The sequence below is a fragment of the Halyomorpha halys genome, unplaced genomic scaffold (genome assembly GCF_000696795.3).
Source record: "Halyomorpha halys isolate HHAL.00 unplaced genomic scaffold, Hhal_1.1 Scaffold37.1, whole genome shotgun sequence".
Taxonomy (NCBI): Eukaryota; Metazoa; Arthropoda; class Insecta; order Hemiptera; family Pentatomidae; genus Halyomorpha; species Halyomorpha halys.
The window spans coordinates 464,294-480,266 of NW_027106407.1; the positions used below are offsets into that span (position 1 = coordinate 464,294).

Below are 15,973 nucleotides of genomic sequence, written 5' to 3' on the forward strand. Positions count from 1 at the left end.
ACAACTGCAAGTTCCAATAAGTGTAACTAAACCTTTTAGTGGACGAAAGATGTAACAAAGGTATCATTATGGTGAACATTATTTATAGACACCTACTTCCGATTAACTGGCTGATATTTTGGAGATGATTAATTTTTACTGTTTTTTTTAGTTGATAATCACCAATGATGACTAACCATTCTCGAAGATTGGATGGTCCTACGTCTGAACACACTTCTGAATGAAAAAATAATCTGTGTTCTTCTTCTGTTGGAATAATTATTGTTATTTCACTTAATTTATGATAAATAATTATTATCACTAATAATAATCGTGGCACTGTGATCTCTATTCAGTATACTGAAGTATTTCCTCAAGCTGACAGAAAAAAAGCCCGACAATCCATCGGCTAGGTTTGCTGTGAGTCACAGTAATATCGTAAAAGAATGTGCAAGTCAGCCAGTTTTAAAGTCTTATTAAGGAAAGATGGTATCAAAATTAAAATTAAAAAAGGTCAGGTGGGACTATTAAATATCCTCATTATCATCATTAAATATCCTGGTGAAGGTTCCCAGGAATATGAAAAACAATTATCTAGAAGCATCCAATAGAAGAACGGAACCGGTGGTGGGCGGCAACACCAAAATGGAACTACACTGAGGAAGTACTTTCCAACCGTTAGTTCACATTAGCACCAAAATGAGTCCTCCCGAAATAATGAGAAATTAAAGTGGGAGGGAGGGAGAGAGAAGGTTCCGTGTCATGCTCTAGGAATATGGTAAGGACATCGATTCCTTATTTAGCTGGTGCATACTGAAGGCTCTGTAGAGTACCACACTAATAAACCAAGTTGATGAGGTAATCAGGATTCTACTTTTTAACCAATTAACAGAATAGAGTTCCCTCAGATAAGAATATAAGGTTTCTAACAGAAAACAGCATCTAGCTCTCGTCAATCTGGAGAGAAGAGGACCTGTAGTTTTAGTTTTAGTTTTCAAGATAATTCAATGATTTAAAAATTCGTTATCATTCTATTTTGGGCGCCAGATTTTCCCTTTTTACGTCTCTCGTATTTGGTGTAGCATCAAGAATCCAGTTTGAATTATAACTTATTACAAAGGGAATGAAATGCTGAATATTTCTCTCACTTACAATATACAGGTTCGATTTTCAGTTTTTGAAATATTTTAATTATAATATAAAATACATCAAGCGGCTCCCCGCAATTGTGTTTAATCTCGAGCATCAAGAAATCAATTAAACTCAGCATATTTTTTTTTAATTGGGGAATGTTGGTAAAGAAGTTTCACTTAAAAAAGAATAAAATAAAGGTACAATAATAAATTACGAAATTTTAAACTTTATTTGTAAACAATTATACTGGTATTAAGGCCGATTCATATTACTTAGATAAATCGAAAATGAGAACTTGTTTTTGTTATCGAAGATGAAATGAAATGATGACGGAGAACCGAGATGGAACTTTCCGTGAAAGCTCACTTTGGGGAGTAAGCAGATCAGTGGAAATGGAGGTCGATAACTTAGTGTAGGATGACACTGGGAGGGGAGGGGTAGGGAGGAGGGCATTAGCCGTCGATCTTTTGTAAGGAAAATCTTCAGATTAGAGCTAGGCAGTCTTTTGTAAGACCACCTAATAGAACAAACATAAATATTTATAGAAATTCGAAATTATATAAATAATACAATAAGTAAATGTGATGTACAAACTTTTTTTTTCTATTTGTGTATTGATATTTACAACTGTATAATATAAAAATGTGTCTGTGATATTAGTTCAAATTACAATGGTATATACAGACTTGTGGAGAAACTAACTATTAGTGGGAATCCAATAGGATTTCTACATTAGAAGCTTTGGAGATTTGGCAAACAACTAAAAAGGCGCCTCGGAGACAATTCATGAATAGAAGAAGAAGATTATTAACTACTGAGTTTGGGTGGTTAAGGATTTTTTAATGGAAGGATTGATATCTGGTTCAGGCTTAATCGGCTACATTTGGAAAATTTAGGTCCTTATGGATGAATTTATTTGTGACATACTAAAGAGCATTGAGGATTTTATGAAGGATTTTGAATTGTAAGTAATGGATACGAAAGGCATTCGATTAGTTTAGTGGAGTCCCAGAGCTCAATTCTGTATACTTAGACAGACCCTATTATAGTCATTGAGATAAGTTTTTTTAATGGATATAAAGTTTAGACTATTTGTTTAGTAAGTGCTGTAATAGTTGGAATCAAAGTGCAATTTTTCAATTCAAGTGGAATATTATGAAACGATACATTAGTGCAGTTTGTAAATTTTGGACGGATGATAAAGATGATTTGACGGAATTAATTTAAATCCTCAAGTTATGACATCATTCTTCAAGGGTTGTGGTCTAGGATTGGAAAGCTATATATAAACTAAAAACTCAAGATGTAAGTAAAAAAAGAAAAGAAAGTTTTTTAAGGAATCGCCTTAGCACCCTTCTTATGTTCCCCAAGTTTAGAGTAGGGTGGGCTCGTGTTGAAGTTATTGCTATTTTGAAATTTTAGGGGGGAAAAAATCTAATGACAAGAGAGCTAAAAATTCTGAACAAAAACTTCTTATTTTCCTTGAAGAAGTTTGTCGGGGGGTGCGGTCAGCAAAGAACAATGGCATTCGTTACCAATCTTCCCTCTACGCCAGAACCCCTGATGAAGAGCTGAAACTCAGGTCGAAACGTCGGCATAAAATAAATAAATATGGTTTTGTTTATTTATGTTGTTCTTTGCTGACCGCACCCCCCGACAAACTTCTTCAAGTATTAATCTACGGTCAACTATCTACACCTCATTCTTATTTTCCTTTTAATTAAAATAATTGTTTCATACTTTTTTGAGGTGAAAATAAAGAATAATATTTTTTTCCTGCCAAGAATACAACAGTTTACCACAAGATATCGAAGTCATTATGTAATTAGGAAGGATCGGGTGGTATCAGATTCTTTCTTTATTTTTTCACCTACAGTTATACATAAAATTCTTTAATACTTTGTATCTATCCATAGTTGAGTAATCCTAACGATGAGAACTGGTTATTTGTTTCAAATAAACAAAATTTAAGGTACTGTTGGGGCGAGGGGTTTTTCGTAATTAAAAACAATTTCCCTCCCCAGGAATATTTTTCGCTGATTCAGATTAAAAAATAAAAGACAAGAGGACCTGAAAATAATCACATGAAAAAAATTAAAATAATAAAGAAAATGAAGTGATTAAAAAAATCCTTCCAAATGATATATATACAATTTAATAAAATTAAAATATAAACAATGAATTAAAAAGAAAATAAATTGGTTGTTGTAGTTGCAAAAAAAATAAAGAATTAATTGTGAAAATAAAAATCTTTGGATATACCTACAAAACTAAGAGAATTTTCTTTCTTTCACTTCAGTTGGTGAAAAGAAAGAAAATAAGGAAACAAAACAAACAGAAAATTATGAAGCTCGATGAAAGAGAAAGAGAGAAAAAAAATTCACTCACAGATGGCTGGGGGTCGATATGCGCATATCGACTATACTTCTCCTGAATAATATATCTTCCGAAATATCCGCCTGCATCCAGATGGTCATGGTGAAGGTCGGTTGAAGATGGGATGGATGAGGGTCCTGAACCGGTACCCCAAAAAGCAATCTTAAAAAGTGGTGAACCAGTGAGTGACGGTGAGTAAAAAGGGCCTGGTGGAGCCAATGCTTGCTACAATAATGACTACAGACTGCTTTATCAACAAACTTCTAATTGTTCATGACTTTACGTAACAGAGTCTTTAATTTAAATTCAAAAATACAAGTAACTAGTTAGTGGTTAAAAAAAGAATGAAAACTAATTTATAATTAAGAAAAAATAATAAAAAAAACAATATGTAAAGAAATTAACTTTTGGGCTTTAACAGACTTCGACCGTTGGAAGAAGATTTTTTGAAAATTCAGCATTTAAGTACCATTTAACTATTTCAATGAGGATAAAACCGGTCTAGTAATAACCAATTGACAATTGTACATAGATTCACCTAGTTAAACTGTTTGTGTGTTAAAATCGTTTTTAGAACGGTTTTTGAGAAAACCGAGAAAAAGTGAAAAATCTATTCTAGAAAATTAGAATTCCGATTGGTCGATTTTAGTGAAAACGTTGTTGAAACATGCCAATTGCATGTTCTGTCATGTTCTGGATATTTAGTTTCATAAGTTCCAGTTTCACATGACATTTAGTTTTTAAGCGAGGCTGAAAACATACACACAGTCCATAAGGCTAATTGGACTCAAAGCCAAACGTTTGGAAAGCTGAAATTCGTAATTTTTCGCGAACGCAATACTTTTCCTGAAAGTAGAAAAAATGTGTTTGACCGTAGTCGTTCAAAAGAAGGCTGAAGATATGTCACGATCCGAAATATGTCAAATTTATGATTATTGCACGGAAAAGCGGTAGAAAGTAGAAACACATTGTCATGGACTTTATCGTGAGAAGGAAGTAGAATCGAAAACATAACCTGAAATCCAAAAAACGAGAATAACAATTCTAATTCCCAATGAATATGAATTATGGATTGTATTGCTTTTAGTTTATATATTACTTTCCAATCCCAGATCACAACCATGGAAGAATGATGTAATAACTTGAGGATTTAAATTAATTCCGTCAAATCACCTTTATCAACCGTCCAAAATTTACAAACTGCTCTAGTGTATCCTTTAATAATATTCCACTTGAATTGAAAAACTGCACTTCGATTCCAACTATTACAGCACTTACTAAACAAACAGTCTAAACTTTATATCCATTAAAAAAACTGATCCCAATGACTTTAAAAGGGTCTGTCTAAATATACAGAGTTGAGCTCAGGGACTCCACTAAAATAATCGAATGCCTTTCGTACCCATTGCTTACAATTCAAAATCCTTCATAAAATCCTTAATACTCCTTACTTTGTCATAAATAAAATCGTACATAAATACCTTAATGTTCCATATGTAACCGATCTATCGGGCTAGATATCTGGTTGGAGATATCTTTCCATTATAAACTCCCTAACTACCCAAACCCACTAGTTTCTAACCTTGCATCCTCTTCCATTACTGATAATCCTCCGAGGCGCCTGAAAAGAAGATGGCCACAAGACCTGCTAATATAAAAACGACATTCGAGTGCTACTAATGGGTAATTCTCTACACGCCTGTATCACACCATTATAACTGAGATCAAATTTACTGAATATATTATAATGTACAGTTGTAAATTTCAATAAATATATGAAATAAAGAATCCTTATATAAATATAAGTAAGTTATTTTTTTTATATATCTCAGCTGAGAAAATGCGCATTGGTAAGAACCCAAGGACAGGTATCCGATTGTTTTCGGTCAAGTATCACCAAAAAAGTTTCATTGAATTTGGTGTTCTCACGTCCGCAGTTCTCCCTTCGAATCTATAATATCCAATTTCAGCTTCGTCTATACTATGCTTACAGATTGAATAAATTCTTTCAGAGGAGAGTAACTCTTTAAAGTTGTAAGAAACTGATTAAACTTATAGGTTGGAGAGGAGGTAGACTTTATCCTGAGAGTAGAAGTTCTGAAAGTAGGTAAAGGTAAAGTAGGTTTATCAGTTCACCCTTAGTCCATACTTTTTGAAGATGTTCTTTTCAAACTGGTTAGTATTATAGAATTTAGGTATGATTTGTTATATAATAGCTATTTATTATAAAAATGGAAGTTATACATTTATAAATTTTTACAATTCTTCTTTACAAAATTTAAATTCTTGGAATTCATTTAAATTGACACGAAAGGGTCTTACAACATTAACCACCCTCTTAATTTATATGCCAAACTTGTCATCTGATTTCTGAGAACTGCCTTAACTAATTTACTAAGTTTTGTGGATCTAGACCCGGATCTTAAAAACTTAATGAAAGTTTCAGAGTTTTCGATTCAGCTCCAGGTGACAATTAGCGCTAACAAACTCATTTACAACACGTTTCACGGATCGATTTTATCCGAAGCAAACATTTTACTTTCTCGTCAGAAAACTGTCAATTCAGTTCATATGTTGTGAAAAAACTCTTATTTATTTTTTTTCTCATCCTTCTATCAATTTTATTATTTTAAACATCATATGTACGCATAATATATACACAATACAAAGTAAACATAAATGTCCTTTGTTAGCCTGAAGGGCATTATAAGGTAGGTTATGGGATCCGCAGTGTGCAGGGGAGCACTGTGACGCTTACTCGCCGTTTGTATGTGTCAGGCGATGGCCCAACTGAACTTTGAATCATAGATTGAAAAGAACTTAAAAAATTACAATAGTACTTACAGACATTACAACGATAAGACATTACAACACGGTCATAAAACCAGTAATTTTATACGGAATGGAGACAACTTGTCTCCTTAGCCTGGAAATTATTGAAAATAGAGAGAAGGATGCTGAGGAGAATCTATGGGCCCAAAAAACACAGGAAGGCTTCAGGCTGAGACCCAACCAGGAAATCTACAGGGAAATAAATGACCTGGAAACCGAAATAAGAATCAGAAGACTGTGATTCTACGGGCACTTGATGAGAATGGACCAAAGCAGACTAAACAAGAAACTGTTTGAGAGAATCCGTGAACATAAGAGCGTAGGAAGATATGTGAAGCAAATGAGAGAGGAAACAAGGAAATTGAGAACAACAAACAAGGACTGCTTGGAGAGAGAACAAAGAATAAGCAGCAAATAAAGAAAAACGGAAGGGTACTGCGTGGTCGGAAGAGAGGAAGTAGAGGCACGCAGAAATGATGGAAGATACTGGGAGAGAAGAAGAGAAAAAGTGAGAAGGATAAATTAATGATATTCGCTTGGTCTTGATAGGCCGTTTGGTGAAAAAAAAAAATTACAGATATAATTTGTGAGAATGTTTTGGAATAATGAGACAATGTGAAGAGTGTAGGTAATAAATTGAAGTATAAACAGTTGCGACATGATTTAAAATTTTATTTTGATTCATTCCTAATACACAGAAAAGGCATTTTTTTGCGCTTATAAGGTATTGTCTTAACTTTAATCCAGACTTCTCTTACCCTACAATGTAAAAGTAAACACGATATGTATAAGTGTGGGATTAGGAAAAGTAAATCCACCATAAATCTGTTCGCGGATGATTCTTGAAGTAACCAACTCTTTAAAACCAAATCTTACCTTGTTTAAAATAAATTTTAAGGAAGCGATGTGAATAGTTTTACCGTGTACCAAGAGAATTTAATGTGATACTTCTGATTGTTTATGCACGTATTTTTATTTTCTTTAACATTTTCTTTTCTTTAATTTACTTTCCTTTTTATTTATTTGTTTATATATCGAATAGGAATCGATCTATTAATTGTATATTGTTAATGTTTAGTAAATAGTCTGTTTAATAGTAAAGTGCGCTGTTTGTTTGCAACAAGGGCATTAAGTGCAGTTTACGGTGTAGGATATTGGAATGCATCCGTTATGTTTATATATCAGTGGACTCTCAGCCTTTGCCACAGCCACGAACTCCTACTATTCACACAGCGTTAAGATTTTTACCTTCTACGGTATTTATGCCTTCATCTAACCGTTGATGTATACGGCCTTTAGTACAGGTTAGGTAGATTTCCTCCACCAAGTTCTTCACTTACTATCAATTTTTTTTGTTTTGTTAAAGAAGAATTTTTTTTTTTTTTTCTTTTTTTTTTCATTAATTTTGTATAATTCTTTATTATTTCTCTTTTATAATGTTTTGTTTGTTTCATTTTTACTAACACAGACTTTAATTTTATACAGCTATTTTTTTATCAATAATTTCTATATATATAATTTTTGCAAAATAAACAAAATTTCTTTACAGCATTCCATCTTTCAGTTAATTTATTTTCTATTATTCCACTACATCACCAAAGGGCAGAACCTAGTATTAAAGTGATTCGAAAAAACTTTTAGATAATGGAATCCGTTCGCAACCCTGATATACCTGATAAGCACATACAATTTATAAAGTTGACTATAAAGGATGTTAAATGTTCGGTTAGTATAAATGATGAATGATCATGGTCAAATGATGCTATAAGAGGTGGTCTCTAACCCTGGTGAGACAGTAACTATTGCCCCATATATCTTCCAGAGCCACCCAGGATTATGATTCCGTTGTTGAGATTAGGAGGACAACCGTCGCCACCCGTTGCTGTCCCAAAATTCTAGTAAATACAATTCAATTTTTATAAATTTGTGATTAGAATTAGTTTGTTTATAGGCTACATGACAGTCTAGACATCAAACAAGACAAGTAAAATCAATTTTATTTAAGTCGTCTACATGAATGATGAAAATGCAAGTAGTGAATTTGGAGAGCCTGGTGTCAGAATAATGAAGTTGAGGTGTTTGCATGACATATTAACAAGATAGAGGATGGAATTATGTCAAAAATACAGTTAGTGCACAGCCAATTTATTTAACATGAAAGTAATTGTGAGACCTAAGCTGAGATAGTTGATAGTGTGGCGGGTCATGCTAATAATATCCAAGAGTCAAGAACTAGAGTATCGGTTGGAGAAGACCAAAACCTGTAATCGAGTTTTAGTCCTGTTATTTAAAAAAAGGAACTAAATGTTATATATTTAATATATTAATTATAAACGTATTTAACGTTTTTATTAATATAAAATTTTTATTATGTTAACCAACAAGATTTAACGTAATTTTATTAGGATATAATTTAAATCTCGCATAGTATATTTGGGGCCTAAATTGTGGTTCATAATTTCAATTGTCTTGGTAAAATATAGGAAACAGTAGAAAACTAAATTTATTATCTATTTAGTTATTCAGTAATAACTTATAAATGACCTCAGAAATGAGAAAAAAAAGTATTATTTTCCTTGTTAGGGTTGCGTGACACTACAGTAAGGTTAGCAACACACAAGATGGTATCTTCCCACAAACTCTTGACATGATTTGTTTCTTTATATTAAGAACTTTCCCGTACTTAGTTATTGACTATTTCCAACTGTAGGGAAAGAGCTTGACTTCTTAGTACATGAAAAAAAAAAAAATGAGAATTGCACGAAATCATAAATAAAAAAGATATTTTTCAAATAAAATACGCTACTTGGTTCCTCTTATTTTTTTTTCATAGGACTCAGCTGAAATCCTTTTCGACAATATGAAAGAAATCTAGTTTTATCCTCTCATTCTGGCCTTAACCTGTTTGATCCAGTGTTCTTATCCTTATATTTACTGCAATTTATTTTTTCTACCATTTATTTAGTTTCTAATCTTAATACTGTTTTTCGTTCTCTGCAACTCAATATTATTAGTACTGGAACTATTTTTTAAATGTAATAAATTCTATACCCATCTTGTAATGAAAAAAAAAACTCCTTTGCTAAAAAAATCATTAAACTATTTCTTCGTACTTAATACATAAAAATAAATAAACAAACATAAATGAACTTGATCACAGTAAATCTATCTCATTATAACTATCTATCAGTAAATTTAGCTATAGTATTCAACTTTAGACTAATTTCACTATCCTGCATCAAAACACTTTAACCAAACGAGTTTCTGAAGTCCAGTTCAAAATCAGAAGACTCTTTTAGATTATTTTTTTTACGTTTTTTGTTTATTTACGTAGATGTTTCTTTTTTCTTATTCAAAACTATTAAAATTGCTGGCCTATTATATGATGATAACAGGTTTCGAAACTTTTAACTTTTATGTGATCGGTATGTATGCGAGCTCTATAAAATTAGTTATTTTGCCTTAAACTGTTTTTGCGACTTCAATTGTTAAAAACAATGTAATTTTTTTCTTTTCGTGTTTTATAATATGGTTTTAATCAACCTTTCTATCCTCAACTCCTCTTTCACTCTCCCTCATCCATTCCTTTATTTCCCTCTTCATGATATTTATTTGTTTAACCTTTAATTTACAATTTATTTATCACAACTTCTTTTTTTTTAAAAATTATTGTTAATATTATTGAAGCTTCAATCATAAATTCGGTATTATTTAAATATTTTAGTAGATATATCTAAGACACAGATTAGGGACTCAATACAGAAATTCACAATATAATTACATAATCCTATAGACCAGTTTTATTACATAAACTACAATAAAGTTGAAATTTTTTTTTAAAAGTAAAATTGAACTTAATTAAATTAAAAAAACAAAAAACCATTCAAAATAATAGAGAGAAAATATAAATTAATCTTTTAATTATTTCATTAATTTTAATTTGTTTCAAATAATTGAATATTTTAGAAATATAAAGTCATCGATCCCTTTTACAAATTAAGTAGATATTTAAACCAATAAAAACACAAAACGGATTTATAATGACGGTGCCTAACATCGCTTTCTGACTTCGTATTTGGACTCAACAAAGTAAATAATGTAGCAATGAGATGAAACATTTTTAGTTGTGCTTTTTTGCAGAATAGTGTTATTAATTTCATTTCTATAAATATTTCTGCTAATTCTTATTATAAAAACATCTTAATTTATGATTAAGATTCATCTAACAGTAAGAACGACTGTAACTACTTCATTGATAGTAAAATAAATTAAAAAAAAAAATATATATATAAACAGACCAACAAGTCTGCCAAGTGTTCACAGGCCAATCTATCTATTTTGAATGATCGCATTGTGTGTAATTCTTACCTTATGTTAGAAAGGGTTAGACTTTTCTCACTATCGTTTTCCATATGGCTTGCAGTCATACCTAAAAAATAAAATTAAATAATTAGTTAAGACAATAATACTTAAGTGTGTCTAAATTTATAGTTCCTATTAAAATAATGGCAATTATTAATTGAATAATGTGCGTTTTATTACCAAGAATGTAGTTAGGCCACTTTCCAAATTAACAACTAGATTTGTTATAAAATTTTAAGCAGCCCAACTCCATTCAACATAATTTAAGATGATTCAAATTTTAAAAAATACTCATTTTATTTTACTTTATTTTATTTTATCTTTACAACACTTAAAAATATAATTTATGCGATTCAAAACATTTTTTAACAACATAACGTACAAAATTACAAACATAAATTAGAAAACAATTTACTACTCATCTACATTTTGTGTGTATGAGAGGGATTTGAAGAAATCGTGATGTTCCGGTGGTATATATTGTAATAGGTAAATTATGTCCTTGAATTTTGTTTTAATTTTTCTGATATCTTTATACTGTGGTGTCAATATAATATTTTCAAACTTTCTTGGTCCAGCCGACGTAGTAATAAATTCAGGACTTTTTATTATTATTATTATTTATAAATAATAATAATATAATTATTACTTTTTTAAACTCAAATTAACTGTTATAGAAAATTATATACTTCTGAGAAAACGCATCCAACATCTTTTTAACCAGTTTAATGATTCTCCGCAAGAATTCCTTAACTTTTTAAAAATTGTTCGTCTGATAATTTTACTGATACGAAATCTTCTTGGCTCATTTTATGTACTATAAAGTACCTTTTCGACACTTTTTAATATTGTAATAATCTCGGGGGAGAAAAAATAATTTTTTTTTTAATGTCATTTCTACTATGCCAAAAAATAGCAAAAACGAATGTCCTGATATTAAAAATTCGTGATATATGATTTCCATATTATTTTCAACTGTTTGGACAATTTTTAGCCGCATTTAACATATCTTAATTGAAGTATAAATGGACTTAGGCCATTTTCAAAATAAGCGGCTGGATTATTAATCTAACTCTGAAATCTATATGTCCAAGATTATCGTATTTACTCGGAATATAAGTAACCTCTTATGCTTTATTGATAAATAACTTGAAGTTGTACAAGTAAGCACGGGCAACAGGAAATAATTGACAAATGGACTTAGGCTACTTTCAAAATAATCGGCTCATATATGAGAATTGCACTGAGGGCGGTATGTGGAAGTAAAAAATAAACTTTTATAGCTTTTTAATTTCATGGATTTAATGGTCATTATTCTTCATAGTTCGTAGAGGTTTGAATGATGAAGGTTGACGAATTTATAAATAGTTTGATGGAGTTAGGGTTAATAGAGTGCTGTGTTTTTATCCCGACGAAGAAGGACTCAGGCCCCCTCGAGTAAAGGGATTGGAGAGGCGGCACATTATGGGCTAATTGGTCATTAGGTCGCTAGGGGCGCTACTTCTCTTATGAATAACACCCATCCGATTAATAAGTCTCTGAAAAATATCACTTCTCTTAATTAGTATAAAAAAAAATAATCCTTAAAAACAAATATTTGGTATCAGCTTTGCTTGAATAGTGGCACTACTCAAACGTTTTGTAGAATATTTTCCAAAGATAGTGTAATTACGCCATAGGGGAGCGGCATATCTTTACTCTCCACGGGGGAACTTATGTGCCGGTATTAAGCTGTTATAATAATAATATTCTTATTTATTCTGGGATTGATCCCTTCAGAATAATTACAATATTACGCCTAATATTACAGGCGTAAAAATTAGGCTTTAGAATAAAATACAAAATAAAAATGAAAGTATAAACCACCACAAACTATAATGAATTTGAAAAGACAAAAATGGACAACAATAATTAACAGAATATATAAAAGTAGAACAAATAAAATAAAGACATATGTTATATCCATGATTCCTAAAGTGGCGCTGTACAGTGGTGCCAGAGCGGGAAAAAAATCGATTTTCGAAAGCGCTGATTTCGATTATCTAGTTTGTAATTCTCACACTATATAAGCTACAGGATCTAGGAACAGCATGATTTTTTCCCTGTTTCAAGGGTACTCCCATTAATTTAGGCCCACTCTCAGAATAATGGAAGTTTGACCAAATCACACACAACTCTAACTGAGTGATATATAATTGTAAAAGAGAGAGAGAAAAATTATCAAATTTTTTTGCTAATCTAAGATGGTCAATTAAGCCACACATCAGTCAAACTAGGGGAAAAAATAGAGCGCTTTACAACGTTATAAGTTACGAATTTAAAATAAGAATTGAGAACAGCTATGATTACAAAAAAATCCGGCTTCCTCCGAGATGTGGAGGGTCACATTTCAAACAAGAAGTGTTAAAGTAAAGATCAGAACAAAAATCATCTACCTTTATCTGCTTATTCGATCATAACACCGAAAAGAAAGGAAACGAACAACTTAGCTAAAATTCAACAAAAACCTCTTTATTTGAATGCTCTCGAATTTGGCATCTCTCCATTATACACCAGAATCAAGTTCATAGAATACACCTACAACAAATAATTTGAAAAATGGATGCAATGATCGAAAAATTCCGGCTCTTCTCAAAAGAAACAACAGAGATAGCCATTGAAAAGTATTCATGGTACTACATGTCATCCACGGTGCATAAGATTTTGTTGCATGGTGCTGAAATAGTGCAGGAGTCGATTCTCCCCGGCATATTGTCGGAAGAGGCATTAGAAAGTAGAAATAAGGATTACAAGACTTTCAGGATCAGAAACTCGCGGAACATGTCTCGTATATTTACCAACGAAGACGTGTTCCACAAGCTACTGGAGACTTCGGATCCTTTTAACACGAACAAGAGACCTCAACCAAAGAAAAAATCCCGGAAATCAGTGATGTAGCTAAGTGACTGTTGAAATTTGAAATCTTTAACTTTGAATCCCTAGTTTTATTATTTACAAAATTCCCTAGGGCGCCGAGAAATATTAAATTTAACAATTCAGTAATTTCTTGGAATTTCCGATTTTCGAATTTTTGCGCAAACAATTGTGTATACTCACAAAATCCCAAGAATTAAGCTAATTTCGAGTGCGTGCTAGTGGTAATAATAAGCAGATAATGATAAATTTACATGGATTCAAGACACATTTAGAATTTACTCCTTCAGAATTTACTTCTTTAGAAGAAGAATCTCTTATTGACTTGTCTTATACGATAATGCGATAATACTTTAAAGTTAAAATTTGGTAGCATGGAACATTTTGATTTTTGGATAACAGTAAAAGAGGAATATCCACTGCTTAGTGGTAAAGCTCTACGAATATTAATTTTATTTACAAAATCCTATTTAAGCGAAGCTGGTTTTCGGCGGTCGTGGTGATAAAAAGTAAATATCGCTTGAAAATTAACGTTGAACAAAAACTGAGGGTCGCCATTTCAAATTTTATTCCGAGATTTGAGAAGTTGTGTCGTGAACATCTAGCCCATTCACCCCATTAATAGTTTTAATAATGTTAATCATCAATGGACATTCAATAAATTGTTTGTGAATTTAAAATTCCTGTCTAATTTATTTTTTAACTGACCTAACCAAATGATGGTTGTCCAGTATCAATATGGATATTACCGAAAAAGTTCAAATTAGTTATTTTATATGATCCGGGGGAAAATAGAATCTGTTTTTTTAATTTTTCGCTTTTAAAAAGGAAATTTTCTAATTTTTCAAGAAAGTCAAAAATTTAGAAAAAAATCTGATGTATTGGGGGCAAATGGGTGGCCGGAAAAAATCCGATTATTTAGAAAGCCGCAAACAGAAAAAGATTGAGAATTGACACTGAGTATATCATAAAACATAAGGTGACTAACTTCTGATAATAAATGAAAAAAAATGGTAAAAAATCAAATAATAAATTAAAAGGTACAATTTCTCCAAATATACATATTTACAATTACAAAAGATAGTCTGAAACATCAAATACAGAAGATATATAAACGAACGGTATATTTTTTCATTATTATCAAAAAGGTAATAATAAAAAAAAATCCTATAACTAATCATAAACTTAAGGAATAATTCGATAAATGATATAAACATATCACACATATAACTAACATGTAGGACTTGTACTGAACATTATAATGACTGAGTTGAAATCAACACACGTAACTACAATAAATGGCAAGAAGGCGAAGCGAAGCGTGGATTAAATGAGATTGGTTGTTCTGTGTTTAGATTCTTATAAATTAAAGTAAAGGCAACAAATGAATTTACTGGTTTCAATTTTTACTGTGATAATTATAATGGCCAGCATACAAGTCAATTTATGATAAACCAATATCAGTGCCCAATATATAATTATATTATAATTTTACAACATCAATTTGTATTATTATAAAAATTCATATTTAGAGAAAAAAATTAAAGAAATAAGGCCCAATGTTACTACTTCTATGCAAGGTAACAAAATTATGAACCAGAGAAGTTCCTAATCAAAAAATAGGTCTTTAGCCTAAAGAAAAATGCCTGAAGATGTTTATTTTTTTTTAAGTGTAATTATTAAAGACCTTTTTTACTTTTGTCATGGCCACTTTTGAAGAAAAGTAGCGATATCTTATCTAAAAACTGTTTTGAAAAGATTAGGTTCAGATAAGGGATAAGGTAACAGATTAACAACCTATAAAACTACTAGTTTACTAGGACTTCATTCGCGTTAACTATCCTTATTTGATTATTACTTCTATTTAATTTCGGGAGTAGATATTGTAATCCTGAAATTCTTTTAATTATTTTCTACACTTGGACCATCGTGAAACATAGTTAAACATGGAGATAATTACAAATTTTTATAATGTCTTATTGAAATATTACTAGCGATCTATTATGATCATATTCTATCATTATGAGAAATAGTTGACCGTGGATGACATACTAAGAGAAGATGGTTAGGGGGTGCGGTCAAAATAAATCACAAATAAGTTGATGTAACTTATTTGTTTTTCTTATTTGTCTTTTTCTTACAAGTTTTTCATAAACAAACTTCTTATGTATAATTTATTATTTCCATAATGCTAAAGATTACCATTTTAGACTGAAATAGTTTTAATCTCCATTTAAACTCTTATTTTCCTTGTTAAATGAGAGTAAATGTATTTGGTAGCTCTTAGATATAGATACTGGAAGATTGCTGATTGACCGTGTTTATCAAGTATACTCAAATAGTAATATTTTGTACTATTTTTATTAAATAATAATTT

General features: G+C 31.0%; 1 protein-coding gene across 7 annotated transcripts in view; it reads right to left on the minus strand.

The window, feature by feature from the left end:
- Positions 1 to 15,973, minus strand: part of DopEcR (G-protein coupled receptor DopEcR) — a 133,199-nt gene that overhangs the window by 45,404 nt on the left and 71,822 nt on the right. For 5 of the 7 annotated variants that reach the window (XM_067044755.1, XM_067044754.1, XM_067044756.1 and 2 more), the window contains one exon: positions 10,690 to 10,750. The exons of the other annotated variants lie outside the window; for them this stretch is intronic. The gene's annotated coding sequence lies outside the window, so the exon portion shown is untranslated. The remainder of the gene's footprint in view (positions 1 to 10,689; positions 10,751 to 15,973) is intronic. 7 annotated transcript variants of the gene reach the window in all.